This window comes from Salmo trutta, chromosome 37 (genome assembly GCF_901001165.1).
Source record: "Salmo trutta chromosome 37, fSalTru1.1, whole genome shotgun sequence".
In the NCBI taxonomy this organism is placed as follows: Eukaryota; Metazoa; Chordata; class Actinopteri; order Salmoniformes; family Salmonidae; genus Salmo; species Salmo trutta.
The window spans coordinates 2,219,936-2,240,541 of NC_042993.1; the positions used below are offsets into that span (position 1 = coordinate 2,219,936).

General features: G+C 46.2%; 2 long non-coding RNA genes across 4 annotated transcripts in view; both read right to left on the reverse strand.

Annotated features, from left to right (window-relative positions):
• Window positions 1–11,260, reverse strand: part of LOC115177049 (uncharacterized) — a 19,567-nt gene extending 8,307 nt beyond the window's left edge. The window contains exons 1-3 of one of the 3 annotated variants that reach the window (XR_003872324.1): window positions 11,211–11,260; window positions 10,732–10,887; window positions 10,153–10,317 (exon numbers count right to left, since the gene is read on the reverse strand). This is a non-coding gene — a long non-coding RNA (uncharacterized LOC115177049). Of the gene's footprint in view, window positions 1–10,043; window positions 10,318–10,731; window positions 11,063–11,210 lie in introns of those variants that run through there. The other 2 variants (XR_003872323.1, XR_003872325.1) reach the window with 2 other exon arrangements.
• An 886-nt stretch (window positions 11,261–12,146) lies between these two features.
• LOC115177050 (uncharacterized) lies at window positions 12,147–16,173 on the reverse strand. Its single transcript, XR_003872326.1, has 4 exons — window positions 15,688–16,173; window positions 15,361–15,530; window positions 15,146–15,277; window positions 12,147–12,226 (listed from the first exon to the last, which is right to left on the reverse strand). It is a non-coding gene; the product is annotated as an uncharacterized LOC115177050 (long non-coding RNA).
• Window positions 16,174–20,606: the final 4,433 nt, after the last annotated feature.

Consider the following 20,606-nt stretch of genomic DNA (forward strand, 5'->3'; position numbering starts at 1 on the left):
ATCCCTCCATCTGAAAACACACACTCCTGTCCCTCCCTCCCTCCATCTGAAAACACACACTCCTGTCCCTCCCTCCATCTGAAAACACACACTCCTGTCCCTTCCTCCATCTGAAAACACACACCTGTCCCTCCCTCCATCTGAAAACACACATTCCTGTCCCTCCATCTGAAAACACACACTCCTGTCCCTCCCTCCATCTGAAAACACACACTCCTGTCCCTCCCTCCATCTGAAAACACACACACCTGTCCCTCCCTCCCTCCATCTGAAAACACACACACCTGTCCCTCCCTCCATCTGAAAACACACACTCCTGTCCCTCCCTCCATCTGAAAACACACACACCTGTCCCTCCCTCCATCTGAAAACACACACTGCTGTCCCTCCATCTGAAAACACACACACCTGTCCCTCCATCTGAAAACACACACACCTGTCCCTCCCTCCATCTGAAAACACACACTCCTGTCCCTCCCTCCATCTGAAAACACACTCTCCTGTCCCTCCCTCCATCTGAAAACACACTCCTGTCCCTCCCTCCATCTGAAAACACACACACCTGTCCCTCCCTCCCTCCATCTGAAAACACACACACCTGTCCCTCCCTCCCTCCATCTGAAAACACACACACCTGTCCCTCCCTCCATCTGAAAACACACACTCCTGTCCCTCCCTCCATCTGAAAACACACACTCCTGTCCCTCCCTCCATCTGAAAACACACACTCCTGTCCCTCCCTCCATCTGAAAACACACACTCCTGTCCCTCCCTCCCTCCATCCATCTGAAAACACACTCCTGTCCCTCCCTCCCTCCCTCCATCTGAAAACACACACTCCTGTCCCTCCCTCCATCTGAAAACACACACACCTGTCCCTCCCTCCATCTGAAAACACACACACCTGTCCCTCCCTCCATCTGAAAACACATACACCTGTCCCTTCCTCTCTCCATCTGAAAACACAGACACCTGTCCCTCCCTCCATCTGAAAACACACACACCTGTCCCTCCCTCCCTCCATCTGAAAACACACACACCTGTCCCTCCCTCCATCTGAAAACACACACTCCTGTCCCTCCCTCCATCTGAAAACACACACTCCTGTCCCTCCCTCCATCTGAAAACACACTCTCCTGTCCCTCCCTCCATCTGAAAACACACACACCTGTCCCTCCCTCCATCTGAAAACACACAGTCCTGTCCCTCCCTCCATCTAAAAAAATACTTAGAAAACGAGGTATTCAACTTCCTGAGTCAATACATGTTAGAATGACCTTTGGCAGCTGTGAGTCTTTCTGGGTAAGTCTCTAAGAGCTTTGCACATCTGGATTGTACAAATTTATTATTTTAAACATTCTTCAAGCTCTGTCAAGTTTCAAGTCAATTTAAGTCAAAACTGTAACTAGGCCACTCAGGAACATTCAAGCAACTCCAGTGGCCTTGTTTTAGGTAATTGTCCTGCTGAAAGGTGACTGTCTCCCAGTCTGTTGGAAAGCTGAAAGAACCAGGTGTTCCTCTAAAATGTTGCCTGTGCTTAGCTCTATTCCATTACAACTTGCAGACTTGTTTACGTGCTGCTGTGCGATTTTGTTGCCAACCTTACTTTGCTACCTGACAACTTTACGTTTTTTACTTTTTAATTACCGTTTATATTTTTAGTGCTTCCCTCACTCAACTTTTTTTCATTCAACGTTTTCACTCTGGACGTTTTATCTGGACATGGTTCGTCAGGACCTCCAACAGCCGAAGCTAAGTAACATTAACATGATGCCTTCTAATTGCAGTCGCTGTACTATTAATATACAGGAGAACGATCGCCTTATGGCGGGGATAGCTGTGCTGCAAGCCCAGCTTCAGACGCAATCGTTAGGCAAGGGTCATTTAAGTGTAGGAAAGGACGAAACAGCGTCTGTGCCACCAGTAAGTACAGATAGTAGTATAAACCCCCTCGCACGGTCCCCGCAGCCGGACAACTTTCTCATGGCTTCTGGAGGGAAACGCTGTAGGAATGCTCAACCGGTGTCGCTTATTCAGCCGACAGAAACTTTCAACCGGTTCTCCCCATTAAGCAGCGAGTCGGAGTCAGAGGCCGAGCCTTCTCTGGTCTCTACTCCTCCCGTTACGGGGTCTGAGACGCCGAAGCCTCTCACCATTAGCTCTGACAAATTGAAAACCCTAGTCATTGGCGACTCCATTACCCGCAGTATTAGACTAAAAACGAATCATCCAGCGATCATACACTGTTTACTAGGGGGCAGGGCTACCGACGTTAAGGCTAATCTAAAGACGGTGCTGGCTAAAGCTAAAACTGGCGAGTGTAGAGAGTATAGGGATATTGTTATCCACGTCGGCACCAACGATGTTAGGATGAAACAGTCAGAGGTCACCAAGCGCAACATAGCTTCAGCGTGTAAATCAGCTAGAAAGATGTGTCGGCATCGAGTAATTGTCTCTGGCCCCCTCCCAGTTAGGGGGAGTGATGAGCTCTACAGCAGAGTCTCACAACTCAATCGCTGGTTGAAAACGGTTTTCTGCCTCTCCCAAAAAGATAGAATTTGTAGATAATTGGCTGTTCTGCCTGCGGCTATGGAACACTGACCTGTTCACCGGACGTGCTACCTGTCCCAGACCTGCTGTTTTCAACTCTCTAGAGACAGCAGGAGCGGTAGAGATACTCTCAATGATCGGCTATGAAAAACCAACTGACATTTACTCTGAGGTGCTGACTTGTTGCACCCTCGACAACTGTGATTATTATTATTTGACCATGCTGGTCATTTATGAACATTTGAACATCTTGGCCATGTTCTGTTATAATCTCCACCCGGCACAGCCAGAAGAGGACTGGCCACCCCTCATAGCCTGGTTTCTTCCTAGGTTTTGGCCTTTCTAGGGAGTTTTTCCTAGCCACCGTGCTTCTACACCTGCATTGCTTGCTGTTTAGGGTTTTAGGCTGGGTTTCTGTACAGCACTTTGAGATATCAGCTGATGTAAGAAGGGCTATATAAAAAAATTGATTTAATTTGTATCATAAAAAACTCCATAGACCTTGCCGATGACAAGCATACCCATAACATGATGCAACCACCACCATGCTTAAAAATATGAAGAGTGGTGATGTGTTGTGTTGGATTTGCCCAAAACATAACGCTTTGTATTCAGGACATAAAGTTAATTTCTTTACCACATTTTTTACAGTTTTACTTTAGTGCCTTATTGCAAACAGGATGCATGTTTTGGAATATAAAAAAAATCTGTACAGACTTCCTCACTGTCATTTAGGTTAGTATTTTGGAGTAACTACAATGTTGTTGATCCATCCTCAGTTTTCTCCTATCACAGACATTAAACTCTGCATCTGTTTTAAAGTCACCACTGGCCTCATGGTGAAATCCCTGAGCGGTTTCCTTCCTCTACGGCAACTGAGTCAGGAAGGACGCCTGTATCTTTGTAGTGACTGGGTTTATTGATACACCATCCAAAACCTAATTAACTGCTTCACCAATGCACAAAGGGATATTCAGTGTCTGCTTTTTATTTTTACCAATCGGTGTGCTTCTTTGCAAGACATTGGAAAACTTCTCTGGTCTTTGTGGTTGAATCTGTGCTTAAAATTCACTACTCGACTGAGGGACCTTACAGATAATTGTATGTGTGGGGCAGGGGCACAACTTTCACTGGGGGAAAAAATGCATTTTTGTCAACAGCAGTATTATCATTGGAACGTGATTCAAAACGAGGCAATCGTGTGCTTTAGGACCATGCGGACACCACCGAGCCTTCAGATAGGCTGTTCGGAGTGTTTGTCCGACTGGATAGACAGCCGTTTAATATTAGAGGCTCAGCGATGTTAGGATTTTGAAAGTTGTGTAGTGTACACCCAGCTTAAACAGTAGGCTACAAGCAACAGGCATGGTTGTAGTTGATGGGAAAGTGAACCATATAACTGAATATTTAGCATTATATGCAAATTGAAAATACAATGAATGGCGCCTCACTGAGGTGAGATTGCTGTGCCGCATTGTGTTGACGAGAATGTAAGAACCATAAAGTCAATATCAAGTAGACCTAGAGAAGGTAAATGCTGCCACATCTTGCCACGATAGTGGCACTTATATAAGACAGGTAGCATTGTAAAAGCAACACATGAACCGGCAGTGGTGCATTGTAAGCGCAAGGAAGGCCATACAGCACCCCCCCCAGGGTGCGCATCGGTAATACCGTAAACCCCAGGATGGTAAAAGGACGGTATGAAGGTATGGAAAAATGGATACCGCCTAACCTATCAGGAACTAGAAGTACATGTGTCAGAGTGTATCCAGATGGAAGCAGTGTGATGCTCAACCCTCCAATGGCATCATTAGAAACCACTCTCCTCTTCCCAGTCACTCAACCAACCTGGGGAACATAAGTCAATTAAACCCCCCCAGTGTCTCTCTCTGTCTCTCTCTCGCTGTCTCTCCCTCTCTCTCTGTCTCTCTCTCTCTGTCTCTCTCTCTCTGTGTCTCTCTCTCTCTTTCTCTCTCTCTGTCTCTTTCTCTCTCTCTGTCTCTCTCTCTCTCTCTGTCTCTCTCTCAGTCCCTGTGTGCACCTTGAGGGGACTGTGGGCGGCCAGCGTTGCCATGGAAGTGATGTTGTCGTGTTCCATTTCCACGGTGATAGTAATGAGGGTGTGGCCTGGTCCCAGACAGAGAGAGAGAGTCAGACGGTGTATAATGGAATAATCTCCACTCCTGCTACTAACTCTAAAATGCAATTCAAATACATTTTTGTATGTTTGCTCCCCTGTGTGTGGCCTGGTCCCACAGAACCCTGAGCCTGGACCCACAGTATCCACACACACACACACACACACACACACACACACACACACACACACACACACACACACACACACACACACACACACACACACACACACACACACACACACACACACACACACACACACACACACACACACACACGGGCGCAAACATACAAAAATGTATTTGAATTGCATTTTAGAGTTAGTAGCAGGAGTGGAGATTATTCCATTATACACCGTCTGTCTGTCTGTCTGACTCTCTCTCTCTCTCTGTCTGACACTCTCTCTCTCTGTCTGACACTCTCTCTCTCTGTCTGACACACTCTCTCTGTCTGACACACTCTCTCTGTCTGACACTCTCTCTCTCCGTCTGACACTCTCTCTCTCTGTCTGACACTCTCTCTCTGTCTGACACTCTCTCTCTCAGTCTGACACTCTCTCTCTCTCAATTCAATTCAATTCAATTCAATTCGCTTTATTGGCATGACGTAACAATATACATATTGCCAAAGCTTATTTTGGATATTTACAATATAATAATAATAAATAAATAAAAAATGAGAATCAAAATTGTCAACGGGACAACAGTAACAACAATAACCAAGGGTCAAAATAACCATACATTCAACAATAACAATAGCCATACAGTAGAGTACATGTGCAGGTTTATTGGTCTGTCAGACACTGTCCCTCATCTTATGGCAGGCAGCAATATAGTGTGCTGCCAACCCACAGCTCTCTGCGTCCTCCCCCAACAGGACGGGTAGCCTATCCTCATCAGAGAGGTCTTTGAAACCTTAAATAAGGGTTTCAAATTTGGGGAAATGACACTCTCTAATTGTTTTATATTTTTTACATTTTGTCAGGAAATGCAGCTCTGTCTCAGGTTCTGCTGTTGTGCAGTGGTTGCACAGCCTTTCCTCTACAGGGAGCCAGGTTTTCCTGTGTCTACCCTTCTTAATGGCAAGGCTGTGCTTACTGAGCCTGTACTTTGTCAAGGTTTTTATCAGTAACCATGGTCAAATATTTAGCCACGGTGTACTGTTGATTTAGGGCCAGATAGCACTGCATTTTGCTTTGTGTTTGTGCTTGTGTTTCCCAATAAGCAATGTAGTTTTGTTTTGACTGTGTTGTAATTTGGTTTATTCTGATTGATTGGATGTTCTGGTCCTGAGGCTTCAGTGTGTTAGCAGAACAGGTTTGTGAACTCAGCCCCAGGACCAGCTGGATGAGGGGACTATTTTCTTTGCTCAGCTCTTGGCATTGCAGGGCTTGGTAATGATATGAGAGGGGGTCACTGTATTTTAGATGTTTCCAAAACTTAATTGCTCTTTTTTGAGTTTTTATTATTAGTGGATATTGGCCTAATTCTGCCCTGCATGCATTGTTTGTAGTTTTCCTCTGGACACGTAGGAGAATCCTACAGAACTCTGCATGTAGGGTTTCAATGGGGTGTTTGTCCCATTTGGTGAAATCTTGTTTTGCAAGTGGACCCCACACCTCACTGCCATAAAGTGCAATTGGTTCAATGACATATTCAATTAGTTTTAGCCAAATTTTAATAGGTATTTCAATTTGAATTTGCTTTTTAATGGCGTAGTATGCCCTGCGTGCTTTCTCTCTCAGTTCATTCACTGCCTCATTAAGGTGTCCAGTTGAGCTTATTTTTAAACCTAAGTAATTGTAGAGTGTACAGTACTCTATATATTTTCTACCAATTGAGAACTTTGGTCTAATTCCCTGAGATCTGGATCTTCTCTGGAAAATCATTATTTTAGTCTTTTTGGGGTTTACTGCCAGGGCCCAGGTCTGGCAGTACTGCTCTAGCAGGTTCAGGCTCTGCTGTAGGCCGTGTGCTGTGGGTGACAGCAGGCATAGGTCATCTGCGAAGAGTAGGCATTTAACTTCTGAATTGTGGAGACTAACACCAGGGGCTGAGGATTTTTCTAGAATAGTGGCCAATTCGTTAATGTAGATATTGAAGAGTGCAGGGCTCAGATTGCAACCCTGACGAAGGCCCCGCCCCTGGTTAAAGAATTCTGTTCTTTTCTTACCAATTTTAATGCTGCACGTATTGCCAGTATACATTGATTTAATTATGTCATATGTTTTACCCCCTACACCACTTTCAATAACTTTGTAGAACAGTCCTGTATGCCAAATAGAATCAAATATATTTTGGTATTATTTTGGTGGACATGTTTATCTATCAGGGTGTGTAGGGTGTAAATATGATCCGTTGTGCGATGTTTTGGTATAAATCCAATTTGGCTTTTACTCAAGACATTGTGCTTATTAAGGAAGTTTAGAACTCTTACATTGATGATACTACAGAAAACCTTCCCCAGGTTACTGTTCATACAAATGCCTCTGTAATTGTTAGGGTCAAATTTGTCTCCATTCTTAAAGATTGGGGTTATGAGTCCTTGATTCCAGATGTCAGGGAAATAACCTACACTCAGGATCAAATTAAACAGTATTAATATAGCCAATTGAAATTTTGCACTAGTAAGTTTGGGCATCTCATTCAGTCTGACACTCTCTCTCTCTGTCTGACACTCTCTCTCTTTCTGTCTGACACTCTCTCTCTCTCTGTCTGACACTCTCTCTCTCTCTGTCTGACACTCTCTCTCTCTCTGTCTGACACTCTCTCTCTCTGTCTGACACTCTCTCTCTCTCTGTCTGACACTCTCTCTCTCTGTCTGACACTCTCTCTCTCAGTCTGACACTCTCTCTCTCTCAGTCTGACACTCTCTCTCTCTCAGTCTGACACTCTCTCTCTCTCTCAGTCTGACACTCTCTCAGTCTGACACTCTCTCTCTCTCAGTCTGACACTCTCTCTCTCTCAGTCTGACACTCTCTCTCTCAGTCTGACACTCTCTCTCTCGGTCTGACACTCTCTCTCTCGGTCTGACACTCTCTCTCTCTCTCGGTCTGACACTCTCTCTCTCTCGGTCTGACACTCTCTCTCGGTCTGTCGGTCTCGGACTGTCTGTCTCGGTCTCGGTCTGTCTCGGACTGTCTGTCTCGGACTGTCTGTGTCTGTCTCGGACTGCCTCTGTCTGTCTCGGACTGCCTCTGTCTGTCTCGGTCTGTCTCGGACTGCCTCTGTCTGTCTCGGACTGCCTCTGTCTGTCTCGGACTGCCTCTGTCTGTCTCGGACTGTCTCGGTCTGTCTCGGTCTCTGTCTGTCTCGGTCTCTGTCGGTCTGGGTCTGTCTCGGTCTGTCTGTTTCGGTCTGTCTGTCTCAGTCTGTCTGTCTGTCTCAGTCTGTCTGTCTGTCTCAGTCTGTCTGTCTGTCTCTGTCTGTCTCGGTCTCAGTCTGTCTCGGTCTCAGTATGTCTCGGTCTCAGTATGTCTCGGTCTCAGTATGTCTCGGTCTCAGTATGTCTCGGTCTCAGTATGTCTCGGTCTGTCTTGGTCTGTCTGTCTCGGTCTGTCTGTCTCGGTCTGTCTGTCTCGGTCTGTCTGTCTCGGTCTGTCTCGGTCTCAGTCTGTCTTGGTCTCAGTATGTCTCGGTCTCTGTCTGTCTCGGTCTGTCTCGGTCTGTCTGTCTCGGTCTGTCTGTCTCGGTCTGTCTCTGTCTCGGTCTGTCTCTGTCTGTCTCGGTCTGTCTGTCTGTCTCGGTCTGTCTGTCTGTCTCGGTCTCAGTCTGTCTCGGTCTCAGTATGTCTCGGTCTCAGTATGTCTCGGTCTCAGTATGTCTCGGTCTCAGTATGTCTCGGTCTCTGTCTGTCTGTCTCGGTCTGTCTGTCTCGGTCTGTCTGTCTCGGTCTCGGTCTGTCTCTGTCTGTCTCGGTCGGTCTCAGTCTGTCTCGGTCGGTCTGTCTCCATCTCGGTCTGTCTCGGTCTGTGTCTGTCTCGGTCGGTCTGTGTCTGTCTGTCTCGGTCTCTGTCTGTCTCGGTCTCTGTCTGTCTCGGTCTCTGTCTGTCTCGGTCTCTGTCTGTCTCGGTCTCTGTCTGTCTCGGTCTGTCTGTCTCGGTCTGTCTGTCTCGGTCTGTCTGTCTCTGTCTGTCTCGGTCTGTCTCTGTCTGTCTCGGTCTGTCTGTCTGTCTCGGTCTGTCTGTCTGTCTCGGTCTCAGTCTGTCTCGGTCTCAGTATGTCTCGGTCTCAGTATGTCTCGGTCTCTGTCTGTCTGTCTCGGTCTGTCTGTCTCGGTCTGTCTGTCTCGGTCTGTCTGTCTCGGTCTCGGTCTGTCTCTGTCTGTCTCGGTCGGTCTCAGTCTGTCTCGGTCGGTCTGTCTCCATCTCGGTCTGTCTCGGTCTGTGTCTGTCTCGGTCGGTCTGTGTCTGTCTGTCTCGGTCTCTGTCTGTCTCGGTCTCTGTCTGTCTCTCGGTCTCTGTGTGTCTCTCGGTCTCTGTGTGTCTCTCGGTCTCTGTGTGTCTCTCGGTCTCTGTGTGTCTCTCGGTCTCTGTGTGTCTCTCGGTCTCTGTGTGTCTCTCGGTCTCTGTGTGTCTCTCGGTCTCTGTGTGTCTCTCGGTCTCTGTGTGTCTCTCGGTCTCTGTGTGTCTCTCGGTGTGTCTCTCGGTCTCTGTGTGTCTCTCGTCTCTGTGTCTCTCGGTCTCTGTGTATCTCTCGGTCTCTGTGTATCTCTCGGTCTCTGTGTATCTCTCGGTCTCTGTGTATCTCTCGGTCTCTGTGTATCTCTCAGACTCTGTGTATCTCTCGGTCTCTGTGTATCTCTCGGTCTCTGTGTATGTCTCGGTCTCTGTGTATCTCTCGGTCTCTGTGTATCTCTCGGTCTCTGTGTATCTCTCGGTCTCTGTGTGTCTCTCGCTCTGTATGTCTCTCGCTCTGTGTGTCTTTCTGTATGTCTCTCTGGCCTGCAGTGAATCAGGTGTCCACTCCTCCAGGTCCTCTATTCAATAAGGAGAGAGGACCTGACCCACATCAGCACACCGTTAAGAGCACTGAGATTCCATCTCAATAATTAAAACATACACACTAATCACAGGAAGAGTGATATTAATCAGCTAATCCAGTAAAACTAATTGAACTTACAAATGACTTTGTGTTTCTCCTCTGTGTGTTGTAAACTGTGTGTGTTTATAAGAGTGTGTGTGAATGCATGCGTGCTGGTGTGTGTGTGTGTGTGTGACAGTGTGAGGGCGAGTGTGTGTGTAAGTGTGTGACCCAATTAATGGAACCAGGGAGCTGGGGGAGTGAAGGGGAGCATCTATGCTATAGGAGAGGTGGGGGGGTTGGGGGCTTATTTCTGCTTTCATAGCTTACCTTAGCTACGCACATAGAGAGCAGAGCCACACTGTGTGTGTGTGTACTAGGTAGAGGGGTGAATACCCCCTGTGGTGACGTTGAGGTTGATGAGAGAGCAGTCTGTCACCTGCAGCAGGGTCTGGGGGCCAGAGCTTCCCTGGGGAGGGTCCTGGGCCTGGTTCTCCTCCTTCTGGACCCCCCAGACAGCCAGGGGAAGGGTGATGGTCTCTCCCACCCTACAGTCACCTCTCTAGGCCAGGACATCCACACCAGCTGGCCTCAACACGTACACCTAGAGAGAGCGAAAGAGTAGGAGAAAGAAAGAGAGAGAGAGACAGACAGAGAAAGACAGAGACAGAGAAAGAGAGAAAGAGAAAGTCAAATAAAGACAGAGATAAAGAGAGAGTGATAGAGAAAGAGAGAGAGAAAGAGACAGAAAGACAGATAAAGACAGAGATAAAGAGAGAGTGATAGAGAGCCAGCGAGAGAAAGTGAGAGAGACAGAGAGAGAGAGAGAGACAGAGAGAGAGAGACAGAGGGATGAGGAGATGAGAGGGTGTTACTGTTACTATAGTGTGTACTGTGAGATAAGAGAGTGTTATTCCCATCGATTGGATAAACCTGTCCAATCCTCAGATCTACTCAAGTGTATCTGCCGTAGGTACAGGAAGTTGATTTGGGATTGTGTGTGTGTGGACACACTCACCTGTCCAGTAGTGGTGTGCAGAGGGTTGCGTGCGTCTGATGCCTGAATATCCACTTGGCCCCGTCTCTTTCCCGCCATGACTTCCCCTTTTATTGTCACCACGGCAACATCACTGTCACTCACCGACCAGCTCACAGCACCACTGCCACCCTCTACCTGGACACACACACATAAAGACCATGTCATGAATACAGATAAACACACACTTAAACATATACAGACTTACAGTAGTCAAACACACCTGTCTCTCTTTCTCTCACACACACACACACCTGCAAGTGGTGCTGATAGAGCTGTCCCTCAGGTTGCCAGGGAAACACAAGGACCGCCTCCTTGTGTTTCCCTGGCAACCTGAAGGACAGCTCTATCAGCACCACTTGCAGGTGTGTGTGTGTGTGTGTGTGTGTGTGTGTGTGTGTGTGTGTGTGTGTGTGTGTGTGTGTGAGGGGCTGCAGGGTGAGGGGCTCGTAGATCTCAACTTCTTGCTCTGCTCTGATTGGTGGTATCAGGGGCAGCGCTCGGCCATCCTGGAGAGAGAGAACGATGGTAATGATATTGTCATCACCCATGTCAAGGTGCCATGATGTTTGACAGAGGTGTGTGTGTGTGTGTACCTCAGTGAGCACAGTGAACAGTGCAGCTCGTATAGTAGTGTGCCCAGACCCTCGTGTTTCCAGTACATGGTAGGAACTGTTAGAGGAAGTCTCCAGGACATAGAACAGCCAATCAGAGAAGTCCACGGTCATCACCACATTCTACCAAAGGGAGAGTGGGGTTAGAGAGAAAGGTGTTAGGTTCAGATAAGCCTCCTGTCCCTGACAGAGTAGGCTTTAGACGTCTAGTGTAAGGGAGGGTAACTCTTATAGTTGTCATGGTAACGTTACCTGTGCCAGGTGTGCTGTGTGACCCTCCTGGTCGTGAACTCGTACAGTCACCTGGTACTGACGACCACTCTCCAACACCCACCTGTCCTCCTCCACACACACACACACACACACACACACACACACACACACACACACACACACACACACACACACACACACACACACACACACACACACACACACACACACACAGCTTGCCATAGTACGACAATAGACATGTTGATAGCTGGGCTCGCTCACTCACTCAGGTAACTTGACTCCACCACAAACACAGAACAGTGAGGCAGGTGGGAAGCAGAGTTTTCTGGTAGGCCTGGGTACAGGGAATGCTGAGGGAAAACCACACCTGTAGGACTACACTACCCACAACCCCAGAAACCACACCTTATAGGACTACATTAATGCTAAACTACAGGAATAACTTTAAAGTGGTTAGGTAAGGTGGTCCCATGGTGGAAGGACACTGGGGTGTGTGACGGACAGCGTGGTGCGGCCTAGCCCTCGGGCGGTGATGGTCCCTGTGTCCTGGTCCACAGTGATGACATCATCAACGTCATTTGGGTCTCTCTCTACAGACAGCTCATACTCTCCCTCACCCAGCACCACCTCTATAGGAGACAGAGAAGAGAACATTGCTGGTGCATCATCGGCTGCTCTACAGCTCTAATAAGTACAAGGAGGACTGAGCACTTGATGTTTTCTGTCTCCAATATATTTGTCTGAGCTTTGATGTTCCTTCAGTCTTCTTCCTCTGGATCTTAGAGAAACACAAAGGGACCCTAACTAGAAGACCCATAAAGCTCCCTAAAGGCTCTGTAAAGATCTGGCAGACTACACTACTGTCTACATTAGGGACTCACCTAAAGGCTCTGTAAAGATCTGACAGACTACACTACTGTCTACATTAGGGACTCACCTAAAGGCTCTGTAAAGATCTGACAGACCACACTACTGTCTACATTAGGGACTCACCTAAAGGCTCTGTAAAGATATGACAGACTACACTACTGTCTACATTAGGGACTCACCTAAAGGCTCTGTAAAGATCTGACAGACTACAATACTGTCTACATTAGGGACTCACCTAAAGGCTCTGTAAAGATCTGGCAGACTACACTACTGTCTACATTAGGGACTCACCTAAAGGCTCTGTAAAGATCTGACAGACTACACTACTGTCTACATTAGGGACTCATCTAAAGACTCTGTAAAGATCTGACAGACTACACTACTGTCTACATTAGGGACACACCTAAAGACTCTGTAAAGATCTGACAGACTACACTACTGTCTACATTAGGGACTCACCTAAAGGCTCTGTAAAGATCTGACAGACTACACTACTGTCTACATTAGGGACTCACCTAAAGACTCTGTAAAGATCTGACAGACTACACTACTGTCTACATTAGGGGCACACCTAAAGACTCTGGAAAGATCTGACAGACTACACTACTGTCTACATTAGGGACTCACCTAAAGGCTCTGTAAAGATCTGACAGACTACACTACTGTCTACATTAGGGACTCACCTAAAGACTCTGTAAAGATCTGACAGACTACACTACTGTCTACATTAGGGACTCACCTAAAGACTCTGTAAATATCTGACAGACTACACTACTGTCTACATTAGGGACTCACCTAAAGGCTCTGTAAAGATCTGACAGACTACACTACTGTCTACATTAGGGACTCACCTAAAGACAGGTTTTTAGAAATTTTTGGTAATTTATTACAAATAAAAAACTGAAATATCACATTTACATAAGTATTCAGACCCTTTTCTCAGTACTTTGTTGAAGCACCTTTGGCAGCGATTACAGCCTCGAGTCTTCTTGGGTATGACGCTACAAGCTTGTCACACCTGTATTTGGGGAGTTTCTCCCATTCTTCTCTGCAGATCTTCTAAAGCTCTGTCAGGATGGATGGGGAATGTCGCTGCACAGCTATTTTCAGGTCTCTCCAGAGATGTTCGATCGGGTTCAAGTCTGGGTCACTCAAATACATTCAAAGAATTGTCCCAAAGCCACTCGTGCATTGTCTTGGCTGTGTGCTTAGTCGTCCTGTTGGAAGGTGAACCTTCCCCCCAGTCTGAGGTCCTGAGCAGGTTTTCATCAAGTTTTCGCTGTACTTTGCTCCATTCATCTTTCCCACGATCTTGACTAGTCTCCCATTTCCTGCTGCTGAAAAACATCCACACAGCATGATGTACCACCACCATGCTTCACCGTAGGGATTGTGCCAGGTTTCCTCCAGACGTGACACTTGGCATTCAGGCCAAACAGTTCAAGCTTGGTTTCATCAGACCAGAGAATCTTGTTTCTCATGGTCTGAGAGTCCTTTAGGTGCCTTTTGGCAAATTCCAAGTGGGCTGTCATGTGCCTTTTACTGAAGAGTGGCTTTCGTCTGATTGGCAGAGTGCTGCAGAGATGGCTGTCCTTCTGGAAGGTTTTCCCATCTCCACAGAGGAACAATGGAGCTCTGTCAGAGTGACCATCGGGTTCTTGGTCACCTTCTCCTCCGATTGCTGTTTGGCCGGGCGGCCAGCTCTAGGAAGTCTTGGTGGTTCCAAACTTCTTCCATTTAAGAATGATGGAGGCCACTGTATTCTTGGGGATATTCAATGCTATAGACATTTTTTGGTACCCTTCCCCAGATCTGTGCCGGGACACAATCCTGTCTTGGAGCTCTACGGACAATTCCTTTGACCTCATGGCTTGGTTTTTGCTCTGACATGCACTGTCAACTGTGAGACCTTATATAGACAGGTGTGTGCCTTTCCAAATCATGTCCAATCAATTGAATTTACCACAGATGGACTCCAGCCAAGTTGTAGAAACATCTCAAGGATGATCAATGGAAACAGGGTGTGAATGCTTATGTAACTAAGGTATTTATTTATTTTATTTTCTATTCTAAAAACCTGTTTTTGTTTTGACATTATGGGGTATTGTGTGTAGATTGATGAGGAAAATGTGTATTTAATCAGTTTTAGAACAAGGCTGTAACGTAACAAAATGTGGAAAAAGTCAAGGGGTCTGAATACTTTCCGAATGCACTGTACATAACGTTTTCAGTTGACTGTATGTTTCTTTCATCTTCCTTCGCCATTATTTCCCTCTTTCTCCATCCCTCTCACCTAACAATCTCTGCTGTCTGAGTCCTTTACTCCGAGAGTGAGTGAGTGAGTGAGTGAGTGAGTCCTGGTGCCAGAAGGGAGCAGTAGACACACAGATCCAGGTTCTTTAGCACAACAGTCAGCTTGAACTAGACCTGGCAGCCGAAAACTGTTGACAATAAACCAAAGTTTCCTTTTAACCCTTTGGGTTTGAGTTTTTCCCTCTGTGAGCCTGGGGTACATTTGGATGTGTGGGACATTTAAGCTCAGCTCTCGAAGGAACATCAGTGGGCCCATGCTCAGCGCTCATTCATATGGAGGGATGAAAGGAGGAACAACCCCTTGTCTACATATTGACTGAGTTAAATGTGTGGGGTGGGTGATATGTCAATGACAAGGCGAGTACCTCCTGAGTCCAGTGCCATGACGGAGAGCACGAGGGGTGGGTCTTCGGTGAACAGTTGACGCGTCGTCGTGACAACCTGAATCTGCTTGATCTGGTCAACAATGACATCACAGCGCAGGGTATGGCCAGTCACTGAAAGATGATGGGGGCTGTTTAGTTACACCCTCCACACCCCTCCCTCTCTCCGTTCTGCTACACACACACACTCCCCTCACCAGAGTCCTGTCCTCGTATGATGCCGGCCCCTTGGTTAGTGTCCAGTGGAGCGGACAGAGGCCGGGCGGACACTAGGACCTGCTGGCTACAGGCTGATGGAGGGAGGATGGAGGGAGGGATGGAAGGAGAGAGGGGCCAAACAACGACTGCCTGGGGTCGGGAGGACACCCTGAAAATATCACACACAGATAACTAAGTGGCGTTCTGTCCACACCCACTTGGCATTATGTCTAATATTTCAGATGATACATCTTCTGCTTTTTTAGCACCACATCAACTTGGCAATCTGAATAGAAACATTCATGTCATCATTCACTGCCACTCACCATTTATAGCATCCCTTCTCTGCTGTCAACGTGAAGTTGACATGATTATGATTTGATCTGGGCAAAAGTAACTTGGGAACATTCAGCCTTGTTGACTGGCTCAAAGCAATAATAGTTACACTAAAAATCAACCATTTACATAATACTTTAGAGTTTAAAACGGCCATTATTGTGAATACATTTTGAGGTCTCAACAAATGCGATCAGAACATTTAAACTGACGTTAGAGCAGTTTCATTTTTTAAGCAACTTCGCATTGTTTACGTTGAACTGTCAACACGAGCTAACGTTAACTAGCTAAACTTAGAGGTTTCGATAGCCATTGCTAGCGAACAAGTAATAAAAAACGATTTAAGTTCGTCATTGACTTGTCATTTCTAAATAAACAAATTAATGAGACAAAAACAGCAACTAAAAAGCTATTAAACTAAACCATTTGCAAAATGTAGGCAGACAACAACGCGTCACTATTATGGTTGATTTTTGATCTCAGCTGCCAAAAACAAAAAAGCGCGTTCATGACGAGCTAGTGGCAGAAGAACAGTGACGTCATGTGTTTACAGTCTTGAACGTTCCCCAACCAACTCTACTCTTTTTGGGGCCCAAAATAATTATTTGGCCAGACAGACTACATTTGTTTTATCTAGCATTAAATTATTAAACTTTTTACATTGATATACAATACATTTTGTATCTCCAAGGAACAAATACAATGTTGCACCATAACACGTCTTCAAACACTCCTTATGCAGCTGCAACTAGATTCTTTAAAGTGCCAATCTGCGATTAAAACAATAACAAAGCGGATGACCCGCCTCGCCTCTGTTTTGGTAAAAAGCTGAGGGATGGGCCTGAAGAAATGTAACCACTCTCAAACTCAGACATAGCTTTGGATGCAAGCAGTGATCATCCATAATATCAACATGATCGTTTTAACCATGTTTGGAGGCAAAACAGTGTTTGTTTACATTTACAATATTTACAAACATTTTAGTCAAACAAGTTTCTATTTTGGGTTCTGATGGGGTGTGACAGTTGAACTAAGCTCATGAGGAATTTACAAATTAGAGTAAACTAATTGACAACACTTCTACTTCCAGTTTATACATACTATATAAAAAAATATATGGCAAATAGAAATCAAAACTGGATGGTGTTCAGAGATAGATGGGAGGTGTTGAGTGGAGCTGAAGGATGAGATTAAAAACAAATAAAATATAACTATTGTAACATAAGCATTTATAAGTTATATTCTTCAAGAATCAATGGGTATATCATTCACTTATGTCAAATGTATGTAACAAGTGCAGATTGCCAACAATGTGAGGTGTAAATTGGCCTGGGGAAAGAAAACACTTGCATTTGAGCATGTAGGCCACATTGTATTGCCAATAAAATCAGGTATTCTAACATAGGAAAAGGAAAGGGGGATACCTAGTCAGATGTACAACTGAATGTATACAACTGAAATGTGTCTTCCACATTTAACCCAACCTCTGAATCAGAGAGGTGTGGAGGGCTGCCTTAATCGACATCCAGGTCTCCGGCGCCCGGGGAACAGTGAGTTAACTGCCTTGCTCAGGGGCAGAACGACAGATTTTTACCTTGTCAGCTCTGGATTTGATCAAGCAACCTTTCGGAACAGGACAGGTTTCTACAGTCAGAGTAGTTTTTATGCTGCAGGTGTCACGTTCGTTCTAATAATGATCGGACCAAGGCGCAGCGTGAGTATCGTTCCACATCTTTATTAATATGTAAAACTATGCAAGACATACAATAAACTATAAACAAAACAACAAACCGTAACAACAGAGGTGCAACATGCACTAACTCAAAATAAGATCCCACAAACAACAGGTGGGAAAAGGCTGCCTAAATATGATCCCAAATCAGAGACAACGATAGACAGCTGCCTCTGATTGAGAACCATATCAGGCCAACATAGAAATACAACACCTAGATAACCCACCCTAGTCACACCCCGACCTAACCAAAATAGAGAATAAAAAAGATCTCTAAGGTCAGGGCGTGACAGTACCCCCCCCCCCGCGGTCCGGACCACCAACTCCGGACCGCGGGCCGTCGCCGGAGGTTCCAGACCGCGGGCCGTCGCCGGAGGTTCCAGACCGCGGGCCGTCGCCGGAGGTTCCGGACTGTGAAACGTCGCCGGAGGTTCCGGACTGTGAAACGTCGCCGGAGGTTCCGGACTGTGAAACGTCGCCGGAAGCTCTGGACTGGGAACTGTCGCCGGAAGCTCTGAACTGGGAAGGCGCACTGGAGGCCTGGTGCGTGGAACCGGGACAGGTGGCACCAGACTGGTGACACGCACCTCAGGGCGAGTGCGAGGAGCAGGCACAGGACGTACTGGGCTGTGGAGGCGCACTGGATACCTGGTGCTTAGAACCGGTGCAGTATATACTGGACCCTGGAGGCGCACTGGAGGTCTAGAGCGTAAAGCTGGCACAACCCGTCCTGGCTGGATACTCATTTTAGCCCCGCAAGTGCGGGGCGCTGGCACACGACGCACTGGGCTGTGAAGGCGCACTGGAGATACAGTGCGTATCGCCGCATAACACGCTGCCTGACCGGTCACACGCTCCCCACGGTAAGCATGGAGAGTTGGCTCAGGTCTAAACCCTGACTCCGCCAATCGCCCCGTGTGCCCCCCCCCCCCAAACATTTTTTGGAGCTGCCTCTCGGGCTTCCGTTGTTGTTCTAACTCCTCGTATCGTCACCTTTCCTCTCTTGCTGCCTCCATCTGCTCCCTTGAACGGCGATACTCTCCACTCCGCATCCAGGGCCCTGCTCCACTCATGATCTCCTCCCATGTCCACTCATCCTGGCCACGCTGCTTGGTCCGTTTTTGGTGGGATCTGCTGTCACGTTTGTTTGTAGAGAAGGACCAAGGCGCAGCGTGAGTATCGTTCCACATCTTTATTAATATGTGAAACTATGCAAGACATACAATAAACAAAACAACAAACCATGATGACAGAGGTGCAACATGCACTAACTCAAAATAATCTCCCACAAACAACAGGTGGGAAAAGGCTGCCTAAATATGATCCCCAATCAGAGATAACGATAGAAAGCTGCCTCTGATTGAGAACCATATCAGGCCAACATAGAAATACAACATCTAGATAACCCACCCTAGTCACACCCCAACCTAACCAAAATAGAGAATATAAAGGATCTCTAAGGTCAGGGCATGACAGTAGGTAAACTGTAATGATTCGAAAGAAGAAAGAACAGGCAAGCCAAAATTCACCCAATAACTCAGTGATGTTATATAGATATATACTTTATTAATTATCTCTGATAAAATAAAATTACAAAATAATTTCACCCTCAAACGCACCTCCCTTGTCCATTACTTATTATTATTAAAGTTTATTATTAATACACTTATCATAATTGTCAGGACGAATGAGAAGAATACTATAGTATAATAATAGTAGATATTAGCTATAACCGTTAAATCGTAATGGTAGAAAAGACTGAGCAATACAAAGCTATGTAGATTTCAGTAACAGTATACTGTACAGTACAATATTCCAAGCGGGTGTAATTCAGTATTCCGGCCACAGAATGTCACTATAAGACAGTTTTCAAAATGGTCTCCGTAGAAAGGGCTTACAGAAGTAAAATAGTATTTTATTCCATCACATCATAATAATTATTCTCTCATATATAGTCTCTTCGTCTACAGGGTTAAGTTTAGTAAGCAACCGTTTCTCTCTTGCCATGGTTTGGTTAATATTCCTTCATTCCCTGTCTATGGCAGTCCATCGAGCACAGTGAAAAGTGCAGTCCATAAAGCACTAGTACTAGTCCAAATCCAATGTTCCTTGAAAAACATTGTCAGGAAATCTGAAACTCCTCTTCCCATCTCTTCTCCCCAGTGACATCCTCTTCTGCCTCTCTTTTGTAGTCCATTTGAGAGAGAGCACTTTGGTAGATTGTGTGTGTGTGTCCGCATGTGGGTGTGGTTCAGCGTGTATGTGTGTGGGTTTAGGCATATCTGTGCCCCTGTGCAAACTGTGTGCTTGTGGTTTGAAATGTACAGCATACATTCATTAAAACAGAGTTTTGGGAACGTGTGTGCATAAGGAAATATGGCAGTAGTGTTTCCTTGGACCGTGTCTATGCTCTCTGTGTCAAGTAATAAATGCCTGGCAGTATGTTCTTTTCAGTTGGACTTAGTGCATTGTCTGCTTGGCAGTAATAGGCTATACTATAGTGTTTTATAGTCTACTGTAGTATGCTGCGCGATATTGTGTGCTATTTTGTGTGTGTGTGTGTGTGTGTGTTTGCTGTGTATTTTGTTGTGGTGTGTTTATGTTGCCATGGTGTGTGTGTGTGTGTGTGTTAAAAGGTAAGTATACTACATGGAGAGTGTGTGTTGTGTGTGTGTGTGTGTGTGTGTGCGCGTGGTGTTTAGTATGTATTATGGTCATTGATTAAATGGTTCGTTAAAGGGATGCTCGTTACCACACAAGTAGCAGTTAGATAGAAAATAGATCATAAGGACAAAAAGTCATAGTCAATAATTCCTGATGGAGGGAGGGGAGGGAAGAGGGAGAGAGATGGAGGAAGAGAAAGAGATGAAGAGAAAGAGGGATAGAGAGGGACGAATAGAAAAAGAGGGGAGATGTTTTCCTTTCATTAGATTGGATTCCATTAAAGACCTCTGTAATTAGTCCTGGTTATCTGTTTCCCCCTTCATCCCCCTTTCCCCCCTCTCCGTTTCCATCCCCCTCTCTCTCTCCCAACCTCCCTCCACTTCCTTGGCTTCTCTCTCTCCCAACCTCCCTCCACTTCCTTGGCCCTCCCTCCCTCCCTCTTATCTCTGATCCTTTCCCTCACCCATTTCCCCCACTCCTCTATTTTCCTCCCCTATCCCACCCCTCCTCCCT